The sequence below is a fragment of the Bubalus bubalis genome, chromosome 1, assembly GCF_019923935.1.
Source record: "Bubalus bubalis isolate 160015118507 breed Murrah chromosome 1, NDDB_SH_1, whole genome shotgun sequence".
In the NCBI taxonomy this organism is placed as follows: domain Eukaryota; kingdom Metazoa; phylum Chordata; class Mammalia; order Artiodactyla; family Bovidae; genus Bubalus; species Bubalus bubalis.
In genome coordinates this window covers 47,851,759-47,868,428 of record NC_059157.1, presented here as the reverse complement: position 1 = coordinate 47,868,428, position 16,670 = coordinate 47,851,759, and the positions used below count along the sequence as shown (strand labels likewise).

The 16,670-nt window shown below is 42.7% G+C and overlaps 2 long non-coding RNA genes across 2 annotated transcripts; one reads left to right on the top strand and one right to left on the bottom strand.

The window, feature by feature from the left end:
• Nucleotides 1-844: 844 nt before the first annotated feature.
• LOC112583890 lies at nucleotides 845-6,083 on the bottom strand. Its single transcript, XR_003108157.2, has 3 exons — nucleotides 6,039-6,083; nucleotides 2,790-2,932; nucleotides 845-1,654 (listed from the first exon to the last, which is right to left on the bottom strand). It is a non-coding gene; the product is annotated as an uncharacterized LOC112583890 (long non-coding RNA).
• Nucleotides 6,084-6,127: 44 nt separating this feature from the next.
• Nucleotides 6,128-16,334, top strand: LOC123332697. The gene is made up of 3 exons (XR_006549664.2): nucleotides 6,128-6,212; nucleotides 10,549-10,715; nucleotides 14,126-16,334. It is a non-coding gene; the product is annotated as an uncharacterized LOC123332697 (long non-coding RNA).
• Nucleotides 16,335-16,670: the final 336 nt, after the last annotated feature.

The following is a 16,670-nucleotide window of genomic DNA, read 5'->3' as shown; positions in this document are numbered from 1 at the left end:
AAGGACTCTTTCTGGAAGGTGTACACCATTTCTACCTTCAGCCTTAGCTGGAACTTAGTCACAAGATCACACTTGGCTGTGAGCAATTCTGTTAAATATGGTGGTGTTTTTCCAGGCTGATATGTACCCAGCTATGAATTGCTGTCTCCATTGCAAAGGGAGGGCTTCCCTGGTGGCTCAGATGGTAAAGTGTCTGCCTGCTACGTGGGAGACCCAGGTTTGATCCCTGGGTCGGGACGATCCCCTGGAGAAGGAAATGGCAACCCACTCTAGTACTCTTGCCTGGAAAATTCCATGCATGGAGGAGCCTGGTAGACTACAGTTCATGGGGTCGCAGAGTCGGACACAACTGAACAACTTCACTTTTTTTTCACTCGCAAAGGGACCAGAATAGAAGGGACGTTGCAGGGTGTCTAGACTTCTCTAACAGAACCCAAGGGAAATCTTTCCCAAGACTCAAGGAATCTGCTCCCAATTGCAATTCTACAAATGATCTGTCAGCCCTGTTGGGGAGCTGGCTGGGGCAGTGTGTGCCGCTGCTGTCTTGCTCGATTTAACCCTCCTTCATTCCTGCATTTTCATTTCATATATTTGGATTTAGTACGGAGCGGGAGACTAGAGTTCTAGACACTGAAGGAAAGGAAACCTTCCTTTTTCAAGCAGTGATTTTTGCTGCTTGAAATAGGGTTGTACTCTCCACTTTCAAACGAAAATGCTGACATTGTTTTCCAGAACAATTGCACTGTCCAGACCAAGGAACCCACAAAAGTGTCAATTCACTGCATGTTAGCTTTTTCTTTCTTTTTTTTTTTAATATATGAAACTAATCGTAACAAGTGGTTGCTGTGAAAACAGCAGGCTCCCTAAGGCTGCCCTTCCAATGACCCATACCCTGACCTGGACAGACCACCTTCTTTCCAAGAGAGGAAAAGTTTTGTTCCTAGATCAGATGAAACTCTGGCTTTACCCCTGGTGACCAGGAGGATTAATCAGACGCCAGTAAAACAGCCGACAGACACACTAAACCAACAGACAACAATGAGCACACACACCAGGAAACATCCGTCCATGAGGTTCACTTGGTCCTTGTCTTTGCCCTAAGATGTAATACCTGCTCCGTGGCTTGGCTCTCCATACTCCATAAAGGGAACACTTGTAAGCTAAGAAGCTGCCCGTTTTTAGGATCAATATGGTACTCACAAGAACTGGTTAGGAAACAATGCCAGGGACAGAATTTGCAGTGGGGGCTTGTGTGGGATTAGGCTGTTTCCTCAAGATTTACGTCCCAGTGCACAGCCGGCGCTGAAACCTGCATGGCCCACCCTGTGGCTCCAGATGAGGCGAATGGCGGTCTCTTTGGGTTTTGATTTTTTCAAAGTAAAATCTTCCCAGTGTGCAAAAAGGAACCACTGACACTGAACCACATACAGATGCAGAGAAAAAGTGAAAGTCAGCAAAAGGAAAACAAATTTCTGACATTTTACTTGGGAGGTTCCTGTAAGAGTCTCGGAGAAGCCGTCAAGCTTGGGATATCTGCAGCAGTGTAAGGGTCAGAACTTAACTTCCCAAAGCCAATTTCTTCTTCGCCTTCCTGCCTTCTTCACTCAGCAACTGTTTGGGTTCTGTTTTCACTTTTCTTCTTTCATTCTGTTCTCTAAGGCAAAGCAGAAAGCAAATGAAATCTCATTTGTGCTGAGAACTTGCATCAAATTGGTTTTATTTCCAAGTGATTCCCCTCCGATTTTACTTTAAAACATGTTTGAAAAGAAACTTAGATTTTATTTCTGGTCCAAAATATGGCTATCTCAGATATTGTTATGGAAACCTTGGGGGTATCACAGAAGGATGAGCTTGAAGCTTAAAAATATGGTGACTTTAACAGACAGGGAAATACAAGGATCATACAGTATTGCTTATATTTGAAATCTAAAAAAAAAAAAAAACACACACACACACAGAAAGAAACTTATTTATCCTTATAAAATAAATGAACAAACTTAGTTACAAAGCAGAAATCAAGTCACAGATGTAGAAAACAAACTTATGGTTACCAAGGGGGAAGGGAGGGAGAGATAAACTGGGAGATTGGGATTGACATATACATGCTGCTGCTGCTGCTGCTAAGTATAAAATAGATAGCTAATAAGGACCTACTATATAGCACAGGGAACTCTGCTCAGTACTCTGTAATGGCCTATATGGGAAAAGAGTCTAAAAAGAGTGGATATATGTATACATACAACTGATTCACTTTGCTGTACAGCAGAAACTAACACAACATTGTAGATCACCTATACTCCAATTAAAAAAAAAAAGATGAAATTCTTTAGTTCAGGAAACACACACATACAAAATAAAGTGACTTAGAAGGGAGGGCAAAATATTACTCAGTAACTGTTTTTGAAAGTGTTATACTGAGGACAAGAGAGACAGTAAAAAACAGCGGTATCTGAGACGAAGATGAGAGGTGGGGAAACGTGGTTCTATGGGGGAAACAATTTAGTGAATTTAAATCAGGTGCCAAAAAACTTCGTTCTGGGGAAATAAAATCCATTTTTCTGATGTGTGCTCCGGAGGAAATGATTCAAAGCAAGACAATCTCTATTTCCAAATGCCTTCTGGAAATAGGTTCTCCCCCAAGGACACAACACCAGTGCTATTAATCTTGACTTGGTGAATGAAAGTATTATACGGACTTCAATCCAGACCTTCAAGCCTTAAAGAGCTCTGAAGAGCCTGGATAAAGCAACCCCGTTTTTCACTTTGGCAATTCCACAGAGGTAACTCACTCTAATTTCCCTTTCATCTCTATGGGAGGGACTCGAGACTTGAAAAGCAAACAGGTTTCCTTTTCTAATTCCTGGAAAGAAGTCTTCTGTTGCTTTCTTACGCTGCAAGGCTGAAGGTGGGTGACTCATCTTCATCTGTTACCCTGGAAGACGTAGAGAAGCAGAAGTAAGTCCGGAATAATAGGCGACTGGTAGATTCCTCCCATGTTCGAGAAAAGTTATTGCCCTTCCGAATGCCAGTTTGTTTTTTGATTTTCCACGGTCCAGCCCTGTATTTAGCACAGAAAGCCACGACACTGATAATAACCCCCCAACATACACGAGGACAAAGCCAGAAGGCCTGGGCGTTTTGTTCTGTCAGGCAAATTATGATCTAAGTTTTCTGCCAACAGCGGTTTTCCCGGATTGTTTACGGCAACCCCAGCATGTGTGTGGAGATTCTAAAATGCAATAGAATTTTCTGAGATTAAAAAAGAGACTGCGTGCTTATTATTAACAGTAAAAGTAAACTGTTTCATATGGAAACACTTCCCATTGGGGAAAAAAAAAAAAGAAAAAGTATTGTGGAAAAGGATACCAGGTTATCTAAGCTGAAGGAAAGATTTGAAGCTTCCCTGGGTGTCTTTTTAGGGACCAGAAAGAAAGGATTTAACAGGAATTGTATGAAAATAAACAACTAAACCAAGATGCAGGAACGAGGCTTTAGTCCTGTTTGTCCTGCTGGATCCATGCAAGGTCGTTACTTTCCAAACAAATGCCCAGGAGGAAAATAGCTCCAGGAGGTCAAGTTTTACATAAAATAAGAAAACAGGACACATCAGCATTTTTTTCCCCTAAGGCATTACCAAAAGACACCAACTTATCTAAAAATGGTATGAAAGTTGAATGATATTTTTAATTGATGCCACATGTTTTGTTTTTCACTGTGTCCAAATCCTGGGCTAGACAAGGAAAAATAGAACTTGAAGCCTCAAGTAATTGTTTTCTTTTTTTGCTTTGATGATAGTTGTCACATGCGTGTGAAAATATGATAGGAAAGGGGAAAAAAAAAATAGGGAAAATCTGGCATTTTTAGTTACGGAAAGAAACTCTGAATCTGTTAACATTTCTATGAGAGTAATATAAACCAGATAGCTAAATCACTAAATGCTGATCACATCATGGGGAAAAATGAAGTCAATTTTAATGAAAAGTCATTTAAATTAAAAGATGTTACTTCTCATTCGTTAAATGTGGTTTGGCCGTGTGTATATTTTTTCACCCAAATAAAGGAATTTCTCAAATATCTGGCCCACAATGATGCAAGGAATACCAAAACATAGAGATTGTGTGACAACACAAAAAAATAGCTTTTGTCTGATTTTGTTAAACTCTAAAAGGCTTATTTCTTGTGTGAATTAATCAAAGGGCCTACAGTGCTCTCTTTCCACCCACCAAAAATATCTGTGAATTAAATTCCGTAAATAGGGGGTCCTCAAAAGCTGAAGTGTTGCTACGCTTCCCTCCCCCACATGAAATAGTCACATATGAGTTTCCAGAAGAGCCTGTGTGTGCATTTTTCAGCAAGCAGAGTCTTCTTTGGGTGGACTCAGAAAACAGCCCCTTCCCAGCGACTTTATGAGACGTGCCAGAGGCCAACACATGTGACCAAGAGGTCTCTGAAGTTGTAGCCTTTTGTATTTACACTTTTGAAATATCTCTATTGTGATGCAAATCTTGATTTTCAATCAAAATTGGCTGGAGCAAAAAAAAAAAATCTTTCTCTGGAAACCATGGTAGGAAGTAACTAAGCCTAAATCTCAATTTTCTCCCTCCTGGCTTCCTATTAAGCCAGAAAACAGTGATACAAAACACAAGCATCTTTTTAGCAAATGCTGATGGAAAACTCTACGGTGTCAACCAAGGCTTCTAACTGACTAGTGTTAGTCTCCAAAGACACCGAGTTTATGCACTTTAAATGACTAAAGTCTTTTTCTCCCCCACCCCTTTTTCTAATTTGGGTGCAGACGTAAATAGCACCTAAGAACATTTTTTGCTTTTGTTGACTGTTCAAAATCAAATCCATTTTAGAGAGCTGGCCTTTCTGGGCCCGGATCCTTCCTTTCAGTCTAAACAAATAAAATAAAATGGAAACAAAAATATAAGTGTCATCATTACCAAGAAGGCCTCCCCCTTTAATTTGTTTTTAAAGCTGAATGTTGAAATACCGAATCCTGTACTTCGCAGAAAGACTTTTAGGACCGAGGGCCTGGTCTCCTCATGGAACCTGTTCATCCGCTCAGGTTAAAGTGGTTTGTGTCTGTGTGTGTGCACGCCTGTGCCTCTTACTGTACCCTTCGGGATGGAGTTCTGAGGAAGCATTGCTCCTGCCAAAATACACACAGCCTGGGATTAAAAGGGCTGAAACCTACCAGCAAGTTCTTACCGCCCTCCCACAATCATTAGACCAAATCCACCATCATTCTAGATTCATTTTTCCCTTATTCATCTGTCCAACTAATTCCTGCCGCATTCACCAGGCTTATATCTTAATCTTTTCTGTTACATAGAGAATACATAATGAAAAGCTGCATTTTCTGGGTACATGCACACATTTGGAGCGGATGAACCATATGTGAAGTGACATACAATGCTGAATGCAGGCTGAATGGTGTCCAGCGCTAAAAACACTGCGAAGGCAGGAACAAAAAGCAGCGAACAAGAGCCAGAGCGGGGCCGGTCTCCACTAGAACACCAGGGGATTCGCCGCTAAAACATGGGTATAATTTCACTGTTTTCACTCACACAAGCTGTGGGAAAGGAGTCACCATCTGATGTTTGATTGTGTGGGATATGTTTTTGGCAGTGGCCTTGTATTCCGCATTGACAAAAAAGAAAAAAGAAAGGAAAAAAGGGGCAAAAGAGGGGGTGGGAAGTGTGGGTTGGGGGGGGAGAAAAAAAAAAAAAAGAATAGAGCTACATTTGCTGTTTTTAATTTGCCGTCTGGGGGCCCGGCACAGCTGACGGAGCTCTGACCAGTGGTCACCTGCAAAGTAGGGCCAGGGCCTGGCTAGTGGCCCCACCGCCGGCACCCTCCCTGGGCCCCTTTATGCTGATGCTAACCACCAGGAGACTTTTATCTGCCCACCCCTGTCGTCTGGTTAACTTATTCCTGAGCACGGGGACTGACGTTTGCCTGATTTAATAAAGCCTTTTATCTGAGATAGTGACTGGGGAAACGCCCAGGAAAGCAGGCTCCTGCGCACCGACCCTGACATGGCGGCAGAAGCGGAGAGGCCCAGGCTTCACAAGGAAGCATTTCCGGGAGTCTCAAATGGCCCTGGGAAGTGCTTCCGGGTTGCCAGCTCAACCGCCAGATGTCTACAGCGGTCTCTCAGGAGGACCTCAACTTCAAGGTTTCTCCTGTGGGGTTTGTGGCTGGAGGTAGGCGGGGTCCCCTATCCCAAACAGAGAATTTAGGAAGAAAGGCATGTCCTTTGTCCTGTCCTCCGTCCCCTTCTCATCCAGGAAACGCCAGGCGGAGCAAATAAAGAAGGATGCCCAGTTGAATCTGAACTGCAGGTCAAGAACGGATACTAAAAAGTGGTGTGAGGTTTGTCAGCAACCCACATTTAACTGGATGTCCTGTATTTTATCTGGCAACCCTATCCCTTCCTCTCTGGGGCCCCGGAGCTGGCCACTCCCTCCTACTCCCCACCCCGCCCCCTCACCTGTCAGGGAGGCAGCCTCCTCGGCCTGCATCCCAGAGTGTTAAGAGGATAATGAGAAAATAGATGGGTAGCTGCTTTCCAGAAAGATGGCTAATTAGCCTGGCTGGTGAACATGTGGTTCCCATGCCCCAGCTGTGCAAAAAGACTCTCCTCTAACTTCCAGCTTAAACTACAAGACAACACCAGGGCTGCTGGACAGAGAGAGGTTGTCCTTACTTCCTGCTCTCCACAGCATCTCCTCAAGTGGATTTGAGCATCATTTTATTGGGACCACGTTTTTAAACTGAACTTCCCAGAGGCAGATCCCGCACTTAATGGGAGATTTGGGGATAAAGCCACTTCTTCCCCAGTTGAGAATATGCATCCTCTTCACCTGCCCTGCCCCTACTCCTGTCAAGTCCGCCACCTGCAGCAGCAGTCGTGGCTACAGCTCCTGTTTGCCCAGGTATTAGATTGCTATTTTGGTTACTGGTGTTTGTTTGTTTCTTATTTATTTATTCGGCTGTGGTGTGCAGTATGTGTGACCTAGGATCGAACCAGTGTCCTCTGTATTGGATGCTTGGAGTCTTAACCACTGGATCACCAGGGAAGTCCCTGGTGTCTGTTAATAGGCTGCTTCCAGGATTTGCCCTGAGATCAGCACTCTGCTCTGAGGCTCCCCTTTCCGGGACTGTGACGCATATCTGATTAAGGATAGCGGGAAGGAGGAGCTCTCCTTTGCAAGTGGTGGGTGGGCAGGACGGGGAAGCAGATCTCTTGGCTGGCCATGGCCTGGGTTCACGTTGTACTTTGTCTGCCGGTGGGCAGGTGGAAGCAGGTACAGGCTCCCCTGGTCCAAGCTCTGATCCTCAGAAGTGCAGCTGGAAAGATTTCCAAAGGAGTGCTGCTCTTTTGAATCCTTCAGGGGCTGGAGGCAGGAATGGCTGCGTGTATCGGCCAGGACGAGAAGTGCGGTTTTCCCCATGTGGCGGAATCGCTCTCATTTCCAAACATGATACAGGGCATAATGGCCATTGATAATGACCACATTAGCATCATGGAGCAATATATCTACAATAAATTAAGACTGCTTTGCAATTAGTACCGATGATCACAGCTGTGGAGACAAATGGCATATGTGCTAATTAAATAATTTGTCACTTGACTGTTAAACAAACAATTCAGGCTCTTTACCTTACAAATTGCCATCTCCAGAGCACCACCATGGGCGGTTAACCCCAGGAAGGAATGGTGTGCCATACCCACTATGATGGGGGAGCCTGGCCTCGATGACAGGATAAAAAGGGACAGAGGAAAACTCACCTGGACTAAAACTCTTGGGAAGAAGAAAACTTTGGAAGTTTTCTTGGAAAACGTGTCCTAGGGGGACAGAACACTCCCTGCCACTCAGGAAATGTTTGGAAAATAGCCCATCCCAGTGTTAAGATTTCTCAGCTCTGTCAGATGCCTCCTACTGAACTAAGTCATTGGATTGGTGGGAGCCAATAAACACGGTGTCACACCATGTCTTGACTTGGTCTTGGCCTTTAGCCACAACCCCCTCCCCAATGGCAACACATTTTTCCTGGTTCCTCTTTTTTCCCCATCAGCCTTCCTTCCCCCACCTCCCCACCTCCATATGCTAATCCATAAAACTCAATTGTGGAATATGCCTTTAATGGGGACCACTGCTAGCCCATAAAATGGCTATGTGGGAACTATGGGGGATTCAGCCCCGTGCAGAGAGTAGCCAAGCAAGCTGCAGACTAGATTTCAGTCTCTGCTTACCTCCTTGGTCCAGGACTCCTGTGCAATGAACAACCTGCCCAACCATATATGCAATCCTATTCTCTGCTGCCTCTGAAAACAGAAGTTTTGGGTAATTTCAAGCCCCAGAAAATCCCCAAACCAATGGTCATTATTATTTTTTCTTCCTTGTTCTTTTATCAGAGTTGTTAGCTAGGAGAACTTGATTATGCCTTCTTATTCCTAACTTTGCTCTTATACAAGCAGCAGTTTGGTCAGACAAGAGGAGAAAGAAAGCAGTGAGGATTTTGTGTTATCATCCATTGATCAAGTCTTTCCTCAGGTGCCACATTTCCAAGGAGCATTCAGCACTAGTGTGGTATTGAGTGTAAGGAATCATGTGATGTAACCATTTGGGGCAGAATACTCGGGTACGTAAGTTTCTTGCAAAGTGACTCCATTGCAGTACATTTCTACAAGGCAGGAAAGAAACTCAAATGAAGCTGGAAAATTGAGTCTTTTGGCAGGAAGTTGAATCCTTGAATAATTTCAGATTAGGGCTTAATTGCTATTTTGGGGTAGAATCTGGGAGGAACAGAGAGGAACCCATACTGTGTTCAGTTGTTTTAAGAATCTGTTTGGACAAAAAAAGACTGTAATAGAGCCAAGTTTGTCAGTAGATGATGACTTATGTACCAAAAAGCCATTCCATTTCTTTGATAAGGTGAAATCTAGCTTTTCCCAGAAGGATTTGGGCACAGAGAATCTCAGCTAGCATCACATAGGAGAAAGCTGGGCACATGGAAAGTGCTCAGTAAAAACTAGCTCTTGTGAATGGATAAAGAAGATGTGGTACACGTATACGATGGAGTACTACTCAGCCATTAAAAGGAATGAAATAATGCCATTTCCGGCAACATGGATGGACCTAGAGATTGTCATACTCAGTGAAGTAAGTCAGAGAAAGAGAAATATTGAATGACATTGTTTATATGTGGAACCTAAAAAGAAATGATACATATGAGCTTACAAGACAACAGAAAGAGAGCCACAGATTTAGAGAACAAACTTATGGTTGCCAGGGGGGAGGATGCGGGGAAGGGATAGTTAGGGAGTTTGGGATGGACATGGACACACTGCTATATTTAAAAGGGATAACCAACAAGGACTTACTGTATAGGACATGGAATGCTGCTCAGTGTTATGTGGCAGCCTAGATGGGAGGAGAGTTTGGGAGGGAATGGATATATGTACATGTATGGCTGGGTCCCTTTGCTGTCTACCTGAAACTATCACAATATTGTTAATTGGCTATTCCCCAATACAAAATAAAGTTTTAGAAATAACTAGCTCTTGTTATTGTCATTATTATAATTGCTGTTATCAATTATAACTGAATTTTGTATCATTGAGTGCCTTCTCCAGCATTTGTTAACATTGCATATCAGGTGTGTGCAGAGTGGGGGAGGCAGATTCCCATGAAGCAATGTTGTTTATTTTTTTAATAAATTTTTTCAAAAAAATTTTTGTTAGTGTATAGTTGCTTTATGATGTTGTGTCAGTTTCTGCTGTACAGCAAAGTGAATCAGCCGTATGTATGCATATATCCCCCTTTTTGGATTTCCTTCCCATTTAGGTCCCCACAGAGTGCTGACTAGAGTTTCCTGTGCTGTACAGCAGGTTCTCAGAAGTTATCTGTTTTATACATGGTCATGTATATGTGTCAATCCCAATCTCCCAATCCATCCCACCCTCACATCCCCCCTTGGTATCCATAAATTTGTTCTCTACATTTGTGTCTCTATTTCTGCTTTGCAAATAGGTTCATCTGTACTGTTTTTCTCAATGGACGTGAGTTTGAGTAAACTCTGAGAGTCGGTGATGGACAGGGAGGCCTGGTGTGCTGCAGTTCATGGGGTCACAAAGAGTCAGACACCACTGAGCGACTGAACTGAACTGAACTGAACTGTTTTTCTAGATGCCACATATTATGTGTTAATATACGATATTTGTTTTTCTCTTCATGACTTACTTCACTCTGTATGACAGTTTCTGGGTCTATCTATGTCTCTACAAATGGCACAATTTTATTCCTTTTCGTGGCTGAGTAATATTCCATTGTGTTTATGTTCTACATCTTCTTTATCTATTCCTCTGTTGATGGACCATGGCTTTAAAAGAACTATTTCCTGAAGACTGTTCACACATCAGGAAATGTAGGGGAGTTCAGGGAAACTCAAGAGGCCTTTGAAGCATCACCAGGACACAAGATACTTTTCCTACAGCCACAAGAGACATTATTCTGTGCACTGTTTTCTTGGCAGCCTCCCACTTTCTGGGACTTTCATCTGCCCAAAGAGGAATGAGATGTGAGTGGGGAAGCGCCCAAACCAGCCAGCACCCTGCAAGTAGTGGCGAATCCTTAGAGGTTCAAGACAATCCAGAGACTAACTCATTCAGCCTCTTACTTCTCCAGAGAGAAGAAATGGAAGTAAGTGTGAGAAAACAGTGACCCTAAATCATGCTGCTCTGACCCTCCTCTGTGTGTGTGCTGTGCCTCTTCCTCCCACCCCCACTCCATTTGCTGACATAAGATGAAGAAGTCCAAAGAGTGTCCTTTCTTCCTGATATTAATCAGGACTCAGATATTTCACCAACCATTGCCTTCTTTCTGGTATAAGGTATTTTTGGTCATGTAATCTTTGTGTCTCTTAAAGGAGATCTGTGGTGAGAAACCTACTGGGGCAGGGTCTTGTGTAACCCCAGTGAGAACAATGCAGGAGTCTGAAAAGGTCATTAGGAAATAAAAGCTTAGATTCCTGAATAGATTCTTGACTGTCCAAGGGCATGCAATCTGGGACACAGAGGGCACCAGCTAGCCCCTCACCCACTGGCCAACCCAATTAGACTACATTCTATCTTTTATGAAAAGTAACTAAATTTTGTATCATTCTAGGCTCTCATTCACTTTGAGAATCAAATTAAAATTTTTAATCTTCAATGTCACTTAGTCATAGTCAGTCCCTAAAGCATATACAGTAAGTGTATGTTTAACTTAAGGATATATTAAATTTTTTATTATACGTTTCTAGAATCTTGAAAAATATTGTCAGCACTGTAAAAAGATAACTCATTTTTACCAATATATATTCTCTCATTTGAAAATCAAATAGCACTTAAATGAATTATAAGGAATGAACACAATGTTCTGTTCCCACTTCTGGAATCTAACTTTCATGGCCCTGCAAGGAATTTCAACTATTTCATCTGGGGTTTTCTTCTTCTGGAATTTACTTCCATATTTCCAGATGGTATGCTTCTAGGAGATTTCCTTGGTTATATTTTTCAACACTTTCTTAAATTATATTTTTAATTCAGTTATTCTATTTTAATTTTCAAAAACTGTCATTCTCTGACTGATCTATTTTTATATCTTCCTGTTCTTATTTCATGAATGAATATCTTCTTTTGTATTTCTGGAAAAGCCACAGTTTTATTACAACAATGTCTACTTAGTAAGAAAAGTACTGAATTATCTCTTTTTCCTCTGGGCTTATCTTTGTTCATTTTGTCTTCATTTTTCCCTTTGGAGCTTTCCTCAGATTTAAGAGGGATGCCCTAGACAGCCCCCTGGATCTCTGGGTACATGATGAGGCAGAAGCCAGCTTTTATATCAAGAGCAGTTGTTTAAGTTTTCCAGCAAGGGTCACCATCTCACAGAGCTATGTAATTATTTCTTTGTTTTGCATTTCCTCCTGGTCTTGAGTAAGTGCCATGAAAACAGAAGTTGGTTTGGAAGAAGAGTGGAGAAGACTCTTGAGAGTTCCTTGGGGTGCAAGGAGATCAAACCAGTCAATCCTGGAGGAGATCAGCCCTGAATATTCATTGGAAGGATTGATGCTGAAGCTGAAGCTCCAATACTTTGACCACCTGATGCGAAGAGCTGACTCACTGGAAAAGGCCTTGACGCTGGGAAAGATTAAGGGCAGGAGGAGAAGGGGACAACAGAGGATGAAATGGTTGGATGACATCACCAACTCAATGGACATGAGTTTGAGCAAGCTCCAGGAGATGGTGAAGGACAGGGAAGCCTGGCACGCTATAGTCCATTTGGTTGCAAAGAGTTGGATGTGAGAACTGAATGACAGTCTGCTCCCAGGTGGTCCTATCTGGAATGAAGAATGCTGTCATCTTCCATCTGTTGGGGGGGTTTCATTCTTTAAAGAGCTGGAAGATACATTGCTGTGCGTGTGCCTTGAGAAGGAACCAGAACCCTGCCCCAAGGCTGCACTGTTGTTTCTTGGCTGCTCCTCCCTTGTCTCAGCATCACCCCACATTCCCCTTCTCTGATCAGCAACTGTTCAGACCTGCCCTTTGGAATTCAGGGAAAGTCATGGAGGTTTGAAACTATTCCCTGCAAACAAGAAACAAGAATGCTTGGAGAGGCTTCTGTGCCCAGGAGCCCCACACGTTGCTTCTCATTTCCAATTGGACCAGAAACGTGAAGAATGGGTAGATCAATGTCAGGCAGGGGTAGGAGGGGAGAGGAGAGGAAGTGGTCTGAAAAGAGGCACAGAGAAGTTGCCCTCCCAGTGCCTTAAAGGTCATCCTTGGATACTCTTCAAATTGGGCATCACTAACCACTCACATATCATGAGATCAGTTTAATGGGTCTTGACTAGCATTTTAAAAATAGACTACATCATAGATAGCTAGGTGAGTTTGGTGAAATTTTATTTCAGGAACAAATGTATATATGTGTGAATATAAATTTCAGATCAGTTCAGTCGCTCAGTCGTGTCTGACTCTTTGCGACCCCATGGACTGCAGCACGCCAGGCCTCCCTGTCCATCACCAACTCCCTGAGTTTACCCAAACTCATGTCCATTGAGTCGGTGGACATGACCATCTCATCCTCTGTTGTCCCCTTCTCCTCCTGCCTTCAATTTTTCCCAGCATCAGGGTCTTTTCAAATGAGTCAGCTCTTCGCATCAGGTGGCCAAAATACTGGAGTTTTCAGCTTCAACATCAGTCCTTCCAATGAACACCCAGGACTGATTTCCTTTAAGATGGACTGGTTGGATCTCCTTGCAGTCCAAGGGACTCTCAAGAGTCTTCTCCAACGCCACAGTTCAAAAGCATCAATTCTTCTGCACTCAGCTTTCTTTATAGTCCAACTCTTACATCCATACATGATTACTGGAAAAACCATAGCCTTGACTAGATGGACCTTTGTTGACAAAGTAATGTCTCTGCTTTTTAATATGCTGTCTAGGTTGGTCATAATTTTCCTTCCAAGGAGTAAGCATCTTTTAATTTCATGGATTAATCTAAACTAAAATTTTAAAAAGTTTGAAAAACACTGCTCTAGAATGGACCTTCCTCCAAATCTAGGATCTTCCTCTTTCGGGTATATACCTCCCTGCCACATATCACCCACCTCCTCTTCTCTAGGACTGCAATTGAGTGCATACTGCCTCACTGGGAGGCCACTGATAGCATCAGCTGCTAAAATCCAGCTTAGGTCCTTTTGTTTGGTTTGGGAAATTACATAAATCAGCCCACCTTGTCTTTTTTATTTTGAAAAGTTTAAAGACACCAAAAAGTCCACAGAATAACATCTAAACATCCAGAATTCACAACAGTTAACATATTTTCAAATTTGTTTTCAGTGTTTTTTTTTTTTAAGGAAGACTTTGTTCTCACTCCTCCCATCCCATTCCTCTTCCAACTTTCTTATTAGCTTGTATACTTCTTGGTCATTTTTTTAAAAAATTGGGGTATTGTGGCTTTACAATATTGCATTAGTCTCTGCTGTACAATGAAGTGAATCAGCTATATGTATTCATATATCCCGTCCCTCCTGACCTTCCTCCCACCTTCCCCATCCCATCCCTCTAGGTCATCACAGACACATCTCCAAAGAAGACACACAGATGGACAAGAGGCACATGAAAAGATGCTCAACAGCGTTAATTATTAGAGAAATGCAAATCAAAATTACAATAAGGTGCTGCCTCACACGGGTCAGAATGGCCATCATCAAAAAGAAATCTACAATAAATGCGGCAAAGGATGTGGTGAAAAGGGAACACTCTGTTGGTGGGAATATAAATTGATATAGTCTCTGTGGAGAACAGTATGGAGGAGAAGAGTATGGAGGTTCCTTAAAAATCTTGTTTAGTTTTAATGCTTTCATATGCATCTTGGAACATAAGGTGTTATTTGGTTGGGGGCTTTGAGTTTTTATCAATGTGTGAATGTATCAGTTTGGGTCTTGTTTTCTTTACTGAGAACTGAAGTCTTGAGATCACAGGCGAAGTTCTCAATCCAAAGGAACGGCACCCAAACTTCAAGAAAATAATCTGCCCACTGATTGTGCTTAAGGGAGCCATCTTCTATTTCTGAAACTTGCCGATGAAGCATCTGCTTGCAGCTGCAGAATATTTCCTTCTTATTCCCTTTTATTTCAAGGTTGCTCCCAGTAACCCAGGCAGGGAAAGGAACAGTTGAATTGTCCTCGACTCCACCTGAAGGAATGTGGGCATCCTCCCAGCCTGGGGGTTTGCACCACCCCAGTCCTTACCCTGAGCATCTCACTGGGAAAATCTGGAGCCTGAAAGGCTAAGACCAGTTTTGGCAAAGAAGGAAGGGTAGCTTTAGGATGAGATCACCTAAGTCTGAGTTTCTTTCACAACCTAGACTGAGAACTCTCCTATAATGCCAAGACAACAGCACAGGTATCTTTCAGGCATTCTTTTATTCAACCTGCCAACATCTGTTGAGCACCTACTTTGTGCTCTGAAGCAGTGTGACCAGGTGGTTAAGGGAACAGGATTTGACCTCAAGACCTGAACTCTAGCTCTGGCCGGGTGTCTTTGGACAAGTGACATACCTCTCTGAACCTCAGTTCCTTTACCACTATAAGGAGAGTTATCACAGTACCTACTTAAGAACGGCTTTAAGGACCAAGTGAGTTGATGAGTGTGTAAAGAGGGCTGGGCACAGAGGGAGAATTCAGTAACTGTTAGCTGTTTTTGTTTTACGATTGTTTCTTTTAATCAGACATTGCACTGGCCACCTGCCGTCCCCAAGCTTTTTGGCTCCAGGGAGCAGTTTCATGGAAGACAATTTGTCATGGAAGAGGGGGATGGTTTGGGGATGATTCAAATGTTTTACATTTATTGTGCACTTTATTTCCAATCTAATGCCACTGCTGATTTGATCAGGAGGTACTAGTCCCTGGCCAGGAGGTTGGGGACCCCTGCACTACATCATGGAGAAATGGAAATGAATAAAACCTGTTCCTGCCCTTGATCTTCATAGACAAGTAGGCTGCCTCTATACTCCTTTCTTCCTTAATATCTCATGACATTTAAAAAAAAAAAAAGCAGGAAGTAAAAACTACCTTCATAGGTTGTCAAAATGATTCTTGGAGTTTTTTGGAGAAAGAGGGTGGGAGCGGACAGGGATTCATATTAAAGTGGCTGACTATCACCTTGGGCAAAGTCAAGGACCAGCAGAGGAAAAGTCTACAACCCCTTCCCTAGGGACTCTGGCTGTGCTGGGGCTCTAAACAGCAGAGACTTGCTCAGGATCTAAGACAACATCTCAATCCCAGATCTGGGCAACTGTGATTTTCCTTAGTGACAAACTCGATTGCTCCTGGTGGGGAAAGGGGGTAAAAGGACAATTGCCACTTACTCCTACATTTGATTATAACTTTGGCAAAATTGAGAAGAACACTACATTTTCTCTAGACTTCTACTTGCTCCCACTCTGACCTTGTCTAAATATTGCATTATTATTCTTTAAAAGGATATTTTTCAAAGATAGAATTGCTGACTTTAAAACAATTTAAAAGTCCATTTTCTTGGTTGTTGTAGTAATCCCTACATTTTAAAATGCATTTTCATTTGCATCTGCACCCAACCTCAAAATCTACAGCACATGTGTCCATCCGGGAAGGCAGCACAGCAATCACCAGACAAGGAGAAAGACGAAGCATCGATTACAATGCATAGCTATGCAAATAAAATGTACGGTATTATGTCTTCCTTATGAGTGTTATACTTAATTTTACAACTTACTATTTTAAATAAATCGGTGCCAAAATTTGCTTGTTGGGAAGTCTGTTTTGTAAATAAAATGGACCCAGATATTTATGTCAATGGTAGAGAAACTGAATCAAACCAAAAAAGGTTCAGGTGCAGGGGTTGGTGAGGTGGGGGGCAGGTGGGAACATCTCCCCCAAATTTTGAATCAAATCTTTGGTCCAGATCCCAGCTGTACACACAGTTTCCTTGGCAGTCAGACACCTTCCTGTGAGGGTACTGGGAGGGGAGTGATCTTTGAATGATACTCATGGGTCACTTTCAGATGGGATCAGAACCCAGGGCACAGAAGGAAGGGAGAGAGCCAAAAAAAAAAAAAAGAATATTCTGGT